The following is a 9,594-nucleotide window of genomic DNA, read 5'->3' on the forward strand; positions in this document are numbered from 1 at the left end:
TCCTCAATTGCGATCTGTTGTAAGTCTGATGAAACTCGAGATATGCCCTGTATCCCCTTGAATCCTATGCCACGGATATGTGGTCGGTGTTTCTATACCATGAGGGACATTTCCATGATTCTTGATGCCTGTCTGTATGATGTGTATAACATGCTGTAACAGGGTGTGGGTGGGGTTAGTTCTATGATAAATGTTATATAAACGGAATTATTTGCCTGGACCTTATTTCTTAGGATTACCTGCCTGATGTCAGTGTATATCAAGGGGCGTCAGTTCTTTCGGGATTTTGTCAGTAGGATTGAGACATTCGCCCGGTCCTGGATGATTTCTTGTGTGTGAAGAAGTGACATTGAGGGCTTTGAACCCCCGAACCCGCCCCCTTCCCCTCTGTATCCATCCCTGACCATTAAAGAGCTGCACTACTCTTCATTAATGTAAACACAGTGAGCATTTAAAACGAAACAGACACTTCTGAGTGGCTATCAGTCTGCATATATGACTACTATTATATGGGCCATATGACAACTATTATACTACCACCATATATGGGCCCATTTATACGGAAGCGTATTAGTGCCAAGTAAAAAAAAGTTGTTGGTATTAATGAAGAATTTTTTTTAATCACCTACGTACGAGATAGTATCACGTAATGACGCGATAATTCGCACCATTGCGTACCTACGTGATACTAACGCGTAATTACTAGATAACTATCACGTTAATACGCGATAACTAACGCGTAATTACGATTTAACTAACGCGTTATTATTACGCGATAACTAACACGTTATTACGCGATAACTAACACGTAATTACGAGATGACTAACACGTTATTACGCGATAACTAACACGTAATAACGCGATAATTCACGCTACTGCGTACGTACGTGATACTAACGCGTAATAGCGAGATAACTATCACGTTATTACGCGATAACTAACGCGTAATTACGAGATAACTAACGCGTTATTACGCGATAACTAACACGTTATTACGCGATAACTATCACGTTATTACGCGATAACTTATTACGTGATAGTTTTCTCGTAATAACGTGATAGTTATCTCGTAATTACGCGTTAGTATCACGTACTTACGCAATAGCGCGAATTATCGCGTTAAAACGTGATACTAGGGAGATTAAGATCGGTCCCGACTCCGAGAACGAGAACGAGGTGATTCGATTTTTGTGCGTGACGTCATCATTTTCAGTGGGGTTTGCGATCTCGGACGTGAAAACGACTTGAGGCCGTCGAAGTCGTAAGTGCTTTCCGAGTTTGTACGTACGTGATAATTTTATTTTATTTTTTCATTTATGCCAGACAATTTTTTTTTCACTTGGCACTAATACGCTTCCGTACATTTATGTTTGGCTGGGAATTCCCGCCAAGAATTGCTCCGTTGAGGCTGCCAGATCACATTATCGTACAGTCAATATTGAATGAACCATTCCAACAGAAGAAAAAAAGTGAAATTGCTAATGATGAGTTCGTGCTTTATTGATCATGTTGGGGGCAAAATCAACGGAACGGAATCAACGGAACCAAAGCCATTGTTATGATTTGTCACTGTGAAGAACAACCATAATAGCGGTCATTGAGGAAGGAATGAAGAAAAGTAGGTTGTCGTCTTGCCCATCCAGTTGTTGCCTACCTTCGGACACACAATGGGTATGATTATGAGGGAGGATTTGAAGGGGGGGGGTCGCTTTTAAACCTCATTTGTGGGTCTCAGATAAGGGAGTTTTCGAATGACTGCAACTTCTCCAAATAAAGGCTTTTAGCAGAACCATCTTTTCCACAGTCCCCAAGACACGGATTACGGACGTTCTTACGCCATTGATGGTCAAACCACACCCACATACGCCCACACATAGCAAGCAATCCTTAAAAGCCTACGCCGTTCGTTAACAATTTTGAATTTGCAATTGAATTTAAAAATGTCCAGTTGCCAAACTACATACTAGATATGAATTTCAACATTGCCGTTGTGTAGACTGATATATAAATACACGTACTATGAATACCAAGTTTAAACAAATTTGTTGTTACAATAACTGCACTACGGCATTATGTATTAGTGGATTTCTATTTAACTGGACCACAAGTAATTACGAACGGCGTACCCCTTTAATAGAGAATAGAAAAGAAAACGATTGAAGATTGAAGATTTTTTTTATTGAAATAATTCTGTGAATGGAACAAATGCAACCTAACAGAATAAACACAACCCAACAGAACAAGCTAAAAGTGTTTTTAAAAGCAAAATTCGATAAATATTTCAATAAAAATTTGTGAACTTGTGACTATCGATCGATGAGAACTGTTCTGCAAGTGATCTTAAAATATTATTTTTAAAGTTTTTAAATCACCTATGGACAAGGCTGTTCCATTTGGCTCCGTTCTGTAAAACATAGTTTGGGTCCGGCCGTTTCGTTCCGTTCCGTTCCGCAAAATACCGGTAGCCTGTTCCCTAAACAAAGAGAGGAAACACAAAATCCCCCCCCCCCCCACATTGATAAAACACCGTGACGACCCGTGACGTGCAAGGCACGATACGATCCTGACAAAGTCAATCGTTTTGAGTCGGGACCTGCAAGATTTTGTCAGATATGTGCGAAACATTTAGTCCATGAGCTAGCCCAGATATTGGTACCACCAAGGGGGAGATAACAATAATTACAAGCACGTTAATTTTAGTATAGGTTCATAAAAATCCTAAAACATGGTATAATGTTTCCTTGCCTCATGATCTACATTGACAGTCACCTTCATATTTGTGTCAATATGCGACCAACTAGCGACCAGCTGCCAGTGCTCTTCGTTGGCATCGTGTTGCCCGCAATAACCAATAAGCTACAACTAAAAGCAATGGAGACGTTCATTAAAATGCAATTATCATCGGCTGCATGGTGTGCAGATATAATTATGACATAGAAAACATAGCACAGCAAAAATAAACGGCTTATTTTAAACCTCGCGATGCGGAATGCGAAATCGCGAGATGCCAACCTCGGTAAGAGTACCATGCGCCACATGATGTATTGCAAATATGAGAGCTATCCTTGTTTTGATTGGCCCATTGAAATAGACTCCGCTGTGCGATGTGTGGAATTTAAGCTGATTTATAGCCTAGTTTCGATGGTTAGACTATCCCGCGCTATTTTTAGGGATGACCAGACGTCCACCAAGCGCATGCCCTGTGTTATCGGTCAGTCATGTGTATGGTGACTTGGGTAACCGGAAAAACGCCGACCGACCGACCGACCGACCGATCGACCGACCGACTGACCTGCCAACCTACCGTCATATGCATCCCTTTCGCTTCTCTATAGCACATGTATCTGTGTAGTGCCCAGCGCAATGGACGTGATGGAGTCCGACGTGTCTGACAGCAGCATCTCCAGTCAATTATACCGGGAAAACGAGCCCACGCGGTAAGGAACTGATAACGATACTCTAAAGATATGCTTTGTCTACATGGTCGGTGGATATTTTCGGGGACCACGGAACCAGCCCGAAATTGGCGAAACTTGCCGGCTAAATAACGGAAAGAAACCCTCGTGTTTCTATTTTACAAATCTAACTCTTTTATTAGCACCTTTAAAAAGTAAAAACAATAGGAGAGCTCCAACAAGTTTAGTGGCGGGAAAGACAAAAAGGGGGTTTGGTTACAAACTACAATCACAGATGGCGACACAGCATTAGGCCTAAGATTAAACTAAGAGGTCAATCTCCAACATTCTCCCCACCTTGGAGGGATCCAATATCACTCCAATTTAACCTAGAGGGAAAATATTATACTATACATGAAAATCATACTTTCCAAGTGAGAGTTCAATGTAAGCATTACTCAAGAGCAACAAATAACCAACGTCAGAATTAGACAAACGCACTAAGGCACCAAAAACCAACAGCTCAAGACTAATCAATAAATCATGCCTACATTAAAGTCTACACCCAGAGCTACTATTATTAGACTGAAAGAAAAGGTTCAAAGGGGTCTAGTTTTAACCAGCTTCACAGTAAGGAACAAAGTTGCTTCTCTATTATACATAGCTATCCGAGAGAAATCCAAAATACCAGCGGTGCTTAAAACAAGAAATCATAAACACTTAAGATTTTAACTTTACCATACATACATGTAAAAGTGGTATGATTACAACCAACACTCAACAAATCCTACAACTCAAATTACACAAGTATGAAACATACTACAACCCAATAGTCACAGGCTTACTGTTGCTAATTAGTAGTCAACTTAGACACACATCCAATTCAGAAATTAACCCTAGTTTACCTAAACATTCATCTCTGCATACAAATTACTGTAAACTCCAACAGGTCATGTCTGTCCACTTAGCAAATATTGACAATACTCAAACATGGCAACCTTAATTTAGCACAAATCTTACCAGCTGCCCTTGAACACAATGTAGGGGTAAAGAGACCTTAGCAGCTAACACACTCTTCTACTCCCAATGAGCATACAACTTCTCCCAGTCAGACAAATTACCTAGAAGCAGATACACTCACAAATATCCGGGTACTTACAAATGTTACACACAGTGTCCCTTATCAAACACGTCTCTACATGTATGTCACATTCTAATTTCCTCAGCAAATACAAATCTAGGAACATCCAAATTGGGTGCACAACTGGTACACGGTTTACCTTACAGTATCAAACATTTCAAATCACAATCAGAAGAAATCTTGCTCAAATGGCGCTTCTGAGTAAAACACTGTACACAATACAAAATTACACCTCAATATCACTGATTCTGTGTTGTACATGTAACACATACAGGCGAAACATACTAATAATCATGCAGTTATCATGGAATACACAAATATTCTTCACATTCACCAATAGAAACTGTCTCTGATTGTACCTATACCCAATATTGTGGCAAATTCAGCACATCCTACTAAAATCCTACAATTACTGGTAGAAGAAAGTGTATCAGACAGATAACCAATGCAGACAAATTCAAGTTCAACAGCAAGAGTACGGAATTTACAGAAAGTCACCTTTAGAAACTCAACGCACCTCAAGACAGATAGTTACACTATACCATATCTCTTCACAGATCCAATCTATCCCGTGGTCTAACGACCCGGCCAGTTCTAGTAGTCTTCACTACAGCAACGCTATCATCAGATTCACAACTAGGCCTAGAGGGGGTCTCTGTGCTTGTCTCAACGACAGAGACTGCCTCAGTGTCAACATCAGTATCAAGATTTCCTCTCAAGTCAGCGACAAGGTCCTGACTGAAGGATTCATTCAAATCAATATTATTGGTTTCAGAAGCATCAGAATCTTGGTTAGGCAGGGGTGCACTGATTTCAAGGTCATGTAATCTCTGAACAGATCTAGTGAGAAACCCAGTGGCAGTCTTCAGGCGAACACTTCTCACAATGCCATCCCTACCAGGAAAGGTCTCAGTGACCACAGCTAGGGGCCAAGACATCCGAGGGACATGATCCTCTCTGATCAACACTACTGATCCAACCTTCACATTGCAAGAAGCCTGAAATTTCTTAGACACAGGGGGAAGGTTTCTCAAATAGTCATCGCTCCACACCTTCCAGAAATCATCCAGCCTAGCTTGACGGACTGCTTCTCGAGCACCCAAATCCTTCGCGAGCACAACCTCAGGATTATTGAGAGAATCCTTCGCAATCTCAACTTGAAATCCAGCGGGCCTACCAATGAGGAAGTGTGAAGGTGTCAAGGGGTTTGGGGAATCCAAACTGTCACCAACGAAGGTCAAAGGTCGCGAGTTGACATTTGCCTCTACCTCATGCAACGTAGTCTCAAGCTCTGATCGAGTCAGTGATTTCTTACCCAGCGATTTCCTCAGAGACCGCTTCACTGAACCCACAAGCCGCTCCCAGAACCCTCCCCACCATGGGGACCTTGGGGCGATGAAATTCCACTTTGGACTATGGGGACCAAAATACTGCTGCAACAAAGTATCTGCCCCAGTGAACGTGGCTGCATTATCAGAATGGAACTCAGAGGGGAGACCCCTCCGAGCAGCAAACCTCCGAATCGCCAGGATACAATCAGGTAGGTTCAATGAGTCTGTGAGCTCAAGGTGGACAGCCCGGACCACCGCGCAAGTGAACAACAGGATATAGAATTTCTTCTTGGGAAAATCTATACAAAACAATGGGCCACCATGGTCAAGGCCAGTGACCGCGAAGCAAGGAGCATCCTTTACTCGAAATCCGGGGAGGGGGGCCATGACTTGATTACATGCCCTCGCCTCAACTATTCTGCATGGAACACATTCCTTACAGACATGTTTGGCCAACTGTCTCAGGCCTACTATCCAGTAGTTGGACCTCAAGGCAGTCAGTAGAGTGGTGACTCCAGCATGTTTCATGAGGAAATGCTGAAATCTGACCAGCAAGTAGGACACTCGTCCCTTGGGCAGAATGATTGGGTGTTTACTATCATAACTGAGCTCAGAAAACTGGAGACGTCCCTTCATTCTCAACAATCCAGTCTTATCCAAGAAGGGGTCCAACTCCTTGTGAGCAGAATCCCTTGGGAGGGGTTTACCCTTTCTCAGAGCTTCTATCTCACGGTGATAAGAAGCATCCTGCATCAACCTGAACAACTGAACCTGGGCCTTCGACCTCTCATCCTGAGACAGCTGTCCTAGCCTTCTATCACAAGCAGCAGACCGTAGGTTGTGACAGAACCTCATCACTAAAGCCACAAGCCGAATTGTCCTTGGATAGGACTTCAAGTTGTTCAAGTCAAACAACTGAGAGATTGCCGGTTCCTGTTTCACAACTTCACCACCAACAGGCACTAGAAGACTTGAGACCGATTCATCACAATTCTCCAATTCCGAATCTTCCTCAATCAAGTCAACCGAGTCTGAAGACGACGCCAACCACACAGGACCATGCAACCACGACTCAGAAGTGATCAATTTCTTGGCTGATAACCCTCGCGTAACCAGGTCTGATGGGTTTTCAGGACCTGGACAATGTGACCAGTGAGAGGGCGAGGTGAGCTGTTGAATCTCACCAACCCTGTTCGCTACAAAACTTTTCCATCGACAGGGGTCTCCCTTGATCCAAGCTAGAGCAACCTGAGAATCTGAATAACAGTGATACGTCGTATCTTCTGGCAACTTCAGGGCTGAGCGAGTGAACACAAGAATTCGAGCACACAACAGGCTGGCTATGAGTTCCAATCGGGGCAAGGACACAGGCTTGACAGGGGCAACCCTGGCCCTGGCAAACACCAGCGATACTTCATAAGTACCATCAAACTTGGGAATCCTAAGGTACACACAAGCTCCATATCCAAGGGTCGAAGAATCTCCAAATGCATGCAGCTCCAGACCCACAATGCCCTTCCAAGGCCCACCTGATGTGTAACATCTGGGAATTTTCCACTGTTTGATGACACTAATGCCATCCAACCATGAGATGAAACGCAGCTTCAACTCAGGGGGCAACTCTTCATCCCAACCCAACCCAAGGCGCCAGATTTCTTGGAAAAGAATCTTTGCCATCATGATGAAAGGGCTAAGAAGCCCCAGGGGGTCGAAGAGTCGAGCAGTGAAACTCAACACAACACGCTTTGTACAACTGAGTTCTGCGGAGGGAGGAAGGGGAATGCCCTCAAACACAAAGCAATCCTCACGGGAAAGCCAACTCATACCCAGTACCTTTACAGACTCACTGTCCTCATGCTTTGAACCAAAGTCGCTCCGAAACTTGTCCACCAACACCTTGTTGTTGGACGTGCACTTAGCAAAGGTCAACTCTGCTTCACCCATCACCTCTTGTGCCTCATCGAATACCTCACACCCTCTGGTAGCCTCATCGCAACCTGAAAGGAAATCATCCATATAAATATTATCCTTCAACTCCTGTACAACTTCAGAGGGGGGATAACTATCCAAGTGATGTCTTATCGTCGCATTCAGGAGGAATGGGCTTGCTTTGTTCCCAAAGGGGACCCTGACAAACTTCATGACTCGTACCCTACCACCATCATCCCATAGGAAACGATGTACATCTTGATCTTCGGGTCGGACTCCTATCTGTAGGAAAGCTTTCGTCACATCTGCTGTGATCGCTACAGGCCATCGCCGGAAGCGAATCAGGATATCTACCAGACTAGCAAGCAATGAGGGTCCAGTCTCCAAACAGTCGTTCAAGGACACCCCATTATAACCTGATGCCGAGGCATCAAACACCGGCCTAACCTTGGTAGTCAGGCTGTCTTCACGGACGACTGGCCGATGAGGCAGATAGAATGTGGGGTTGGGATTTTCCATCTCATGAGCCAGCACCTCCACTATGAAACCACTAGATTCATACTCACGGAATACTTGGTCATACCTTTGCTTCAGCTCAGGGTCTCCATCAAATCGCCGGTTCAGCTGCTTCAACCTTTTCCAAGCCATTGCCTCGTTGTTCAGCAGTCTGCCCTTGGCTGTTTCCGATTTCCAAGGCAGCGCCACCTGGTATCGGCTCCCATTCTTCTGGACGTTCTCTGAAAAATGCTTCAAAACAGGATCAATTTTGGGGTTCAAAGTTTCCTGTTCAGTGAGAGAGATCCCAACGGACTCCAAGTCCCAGAATCTACGCAGATCAGAGTCACCGACATTCCCCAAGCACATCAACTGAGGGGAGACTGAACAAGCACCTGATTGAACAGACTGAACTCCACCACCTGAATCTGACCACGAACCTGATAAGACCCATCCAAAACACGACTCCTGAGCAACCAGCCCACCAACCTGTCTGAACCTCTGTGGCTTCATGAGTTTCCAATAAAGATCTAAACCGACGAGGATATCCACTGTAATCTCTCTGTTCTCTGAGACTGAGTCAGCCAACTGGATGTCAGAGCCGAGAATGTTCAGCAGTTCGCACGGGACCAAGGGCCTCACCAATGGGTTACAAATGACTGGTACCTCGGCGACATTTAGAGAAATGTTCTCACCTGAACCTGTGTGGCTGCCACTCAAATGCACATTGTATATATTACACTGGCGTTCCACACTAGGAGTGTTGCACCCAAAGGCTGCATAAGAAATGGGTTCTGTGCCAACCCACTCCGGTTTCACTCTCTTTACCATTGATGAGGTGATGTATGACCTGTCTGACCCACTGTCAAACATCAATGTTGCCTCAGTGCAGCCCTGCCTGCCCACTATCTTTACCTTGGCTGTCTGTAGCACAGTGTTCACCCTACTACCTGAATTAACACTGCTACCTGCTGAAATAGAATGCATATTAGCTTTCATCGTACCAGTATCCTGACCCTTAGACTTCTCAGGTGTCTTGACCCCAGTATCACTACTACTAGATTTACCTGTCCCCTTACTATCACCACTCTGGGTTTTGCTAACAGAGGGTGAACCACTTTGCCTAGCCTTGTTCACTTTACCACAACCACCACCACCATTGCACAAAATGGCATGGTGTCGACCCTTACACTTTGAACATTGTGCAATACAACCCTTGGCAAAGTGTGACTTACCCAAGCACCTGAAACACAACTTACATGACTGCACCTTCGAATGTCTCTCTGAAACTGGGAGGTTTAA

The sequence above is a fragment of the Lineus longissimus genome, chromosome 4 (genome assembly GCF_910592395.1).
Source record: "Lineus longissimus chromosome 4, tnLinLong1.2, whole genome shotgun sequence".
Lineage (NCBI taxonomy): Eukaryota > Metazoa > Nemertea > Pilidiophora > Heteronemertea > Lineidae > Lineus > Lineus longissimus.